Source organism: Aplysia californica, unplaced genomic scaffold (assembly GCF_000002075.1).
Source record: "Aplysia californica isolate F4 #8 unplaced genomic scaffold, AplCal3.0 scaffold00009, whole genome shotgun sequence".
NCBI classification, from domain to species: domain Eukaryota; kingdom Metazoa; phylum Mollusca; class Gastropoda; order Aplysiida; family Aplysiidae; genus Aplysia; species Aplysia californica.
The window spans coordinates 2,423,325-2,426,778 of record NW_004797279.1 but is presented as its reverse complement, the minus strand read 5'-3'; the positions used below and the strand labels follow the sequence as shown (position 1 = coordinate 2,426,778).

The 3,454-nt window shown below is 37.4% G+C and overlaps 2 protein-coding genes across 2 annotated transcripts in view; one reads left to right on the top strand and one right to left on the bottom strand.

The window, feature by feature from the left end:
• The window catches only part of aplA (adenylate cyclase), a gene marked incomplete in the record, with an annotated part of 190,850 nt that overhangs the window by 87,229 nt on the left and 100,167 nt on the right, over positions 1 to 3,454 (top strand).
• LOC101854543 (deoxyribonuclease-1) overlaps positions 1 to 3,454 on the bottom strand; it is a 9,256-nt gene that overhangs the window by 3,965 nt on the left and 1,837 nt on the right. The gene's annotated exons all lie outside the window — the stretch shown is intronic.

The window sequence follows — 3,454 nt, the reverse complement described above, 5'->3', positions numbered from 1 at the left end:
TATATATATATAACCAAATACCTGAATATGAAGAATTGAACTATAAATTATGATGCCATTCATAAAGTTTTGACAATTAATATCACTAATATCTCAAAAACTCTTTTTTTCCCTGTATTCTTCTTACGTTCTCATTTTTTGTCATCTTCTTATTAAAGGGAAAAGTAAAATTCTATTTAGAATAAAATTAGCGAGAATTTGATAACAAGGACTCCACTATTTCCGTCTGCATGATACTATTCTAAGGCCCTATCAGGCGGCTCAAGGACATCTTGCGTTGCTACAATAAGACATAACATACCTGCATGTCCCCTACCACTGACCAATCAAAGGCAGTTCTTTTATTGATGAATGGCCTGTACAATTCACAAACATCAAGGGATTGATTAAAACGGAATATGGTACCAATTTTTTCATACTTCCTTGAATACTGTTTCCTCATGCACCGATGAATCTGCCTATAAAATGACCTGCACCTTTTCATATTGGGGTTTGTTTGTTAGACGTTTAACAAAAAGAAAAACAAAAACAAAAATAACTTCTAAACAGTTTTACACAATGTCATGCCTGTTCTACTGTTTAGTAATTGCATGCTCAAGTAAAGTGTTTGTCAGATCCGACACCACGGAATCCCACAAACCTTTTAACTATCAAAAGGAATCTCACGAGCAAAAAAAATTTTTAAAGAACAAGAAGAAACAAACGCTGTTTCTGTTGTTATAACCGATCGTGAACTTTGTTTTCGAGAAAATACTCATCCTTACTTTTTTTTTGTTAGGACACATGTAAACGTACCACCACTGCTTGCGCAAAGTTGACTGACATGACAGCTTGCAAACCAAGGCGTATTTAAGGGCAATATTGAGGTCAGATAAAGAGGCAATCCCTTATTTCTGGCGCTTTAACGTAATGTATGCACAATGTGCCACAACCTTCATCATTATGTATTAAGGTCGCTTCCAAGAAATCTAACATATCCACCTTTTTTTCATTATTGTTTACTACGCTGGGCTTAAGAGAAGGCTAACTTTGTGGTCAACTGCACAATGGTGACATAGTTAAAAATCTAAACATGACAGGCGCCTTAGAAATATTATATCTATCTATCTATCTATCTATCTATCTATCTATCTATCTATCTATCTATCTATCTTTCTTTCTTTTTTTCTATTCATTTATCACGAAGTTTAATTCTCGCCTTTATACTTGTAATTCATAAGAACGTGCACGAAATTGATGCATTGTTTAAAAAAAAGTAGGTCCATTAACTAATGACTCAAGTTTTTCTTCTGAGGGCCAGCAACCACGCCCTCTCTAGCCTATTACATGCTTATCTTCTCTTCCTCTGTCTATTTTTAGACCATAAATTCAGTCTTTTAAGCGGCGCCATCGAGTGTTCATTTCAGGAAGATTGAGATTTTAAACAAATTTACCAAGTGGGCCTGTCTGTCGGCCTTGGCAAGGAAACACAAAAGGGGAGGTAAGAGGATTAAACCGGAATTCCAATCGATGTAATCATGTCTGATGAATCTGTTCGCTCGTTCTGCAGGATATATCGGAACTTCAAAACTTCTTCGTGTCTCCTCCAGCATGAAGCGGCCCAGCACTCTAATGCTCCGGCTGCTGCCAAAAATATAGCTCAGGCTTTTTTTCTGTTGTTGTTGTTGTTGTTGTTGTTGTTGTTGTTGTTGTTGCTGTTGTTGTTGTTGTTGCAACTTTCTCAGTTTGTTTCGCCTTTTTCCCCTTGAAGTTGTGGGTCTTGGTGTCATTCATTCTCTGCCCGATTCTGCCTTTTTTCTTTTATTCTTTACGATACATCAAGATTAAGAACGCGTCCATGTCTCTGGCTTCCTGAAACGTCATTTCTCTATTTCCTCTTTTCTTACTTTTTTTGCTTAGAGACATTTTGTTGTTTTAGGCGTTTTTTGCTGTAGGTGGTGGAGGGTTTTATCTGTTTACGGGTATGTGTTCATGTTTTAAGATAGATTAATTAGATAGACAGATAGATAGAGAGATAGATAGAGTAACAGAGGGATAGAGTGAGAGAGAGGGGAGGGGGGAGACAGAGGGATAGACAGAGAGAGAGAAAAAAGAGAAGAAGAGAGGGCTTAGAATATATTTGTTTGCAAAGTCCACCACAGCCTATTCATTTACCATACCGTACATCTTCCTACATTAATGCACAGGCTGATTAAAGTCAGCTGTTTTTAGTTTGTTTGGGGAGGGAGGGTTGTTGTTGTTGGTGGTGTTTTTTAAAGTTGTTTTAATTTCTTTTAATTTTTATTCAGACAGACATCGTTTTGTAAATTTTCTTAGGAAAATAACATTTTCACAATTCCTAGAAGTCTTCCGGAACAAGTACTTGTGAAGAAAGAAAAACCACGCGCTCCTTCTGTATTGTGCAATTGTTCTTGATGAGTGTCGAAGGGAACATAATGTAATGGGAATGTGCATGGCGTGTGTATGTGTAGCTGTGTGTGTCTGTATTTGTATGACTATGTGTTTGTCTGTTACTTGCTGATTGGCCTTAGATCATTAGCGACCCCTTCAGTTGATTTTGCCCGATTGTTCTCTATAATATAGCATAACAAGTAAAATAAAAACAATGGGCACTATCTGAATAAGGACGTCATCCGGGACGGAAAGAGCTTTTGTAACATGCAAACATCGTTTTGCTTTCTTTTTAAAAATGTGATTTCGTTACGCTGAATCAAGTGAAGTGTCCGTCTACAGTGGTAAAGAGTTGGACTTGTATTTAAAGGGTCGTTGACTCGGTCCACAACTTTACTTATCACGTCGTTATCTCAAATTGATACTAATCTATTGAAATATGTGAAGTGTGCGAATGATAACGATATGCATCTAACTAATTAAAAGTTGCATGTCCCATGGGGATACTGTTATGTACATTACTGTAAATGAAGTAACAGACCAACAGAGCTGATTATTATATTGTAATAATAATGCTTAATGTTGTTTTATTTTTTACACATGGCGTGCCCTCCCCCTCCTACACATTCCCAAGCTCACTCAAAATTCAGTGTTAACGTTACTGTGTATTTGCGAACATTCCGAGCCATTGACCCGTGTGACGTCATCTATCTGTATGACGCTTCTTTCTATTTAGCAATCTGCCTGTTAAGCACTTCATTCTTCAAACGATATCGTCATTCGTGGAGAGAAATTGTCTGCACTTTAAAGTATTTCTTCCCGTAATTTTGGGGATATTGTCAGCTAGCAGGATGAGTGTAGGATTTTCTGTGCGCAGGTTTGTTTTTTCTCCCCCGATCAGAACATGTAATGTGAGCACTGAGAAGCGAAGAACTAATAGAATTTGCGGAAATGAGATAGCGAGGAAACCGGAACTTTTTACGCAAATTTTGTTTCCACTTTATGTTTTCTCTCTCTCTCTCTCTCTGTCTCTCTCTCTCTCTGTCTCTCTCTCTCTCTCTCT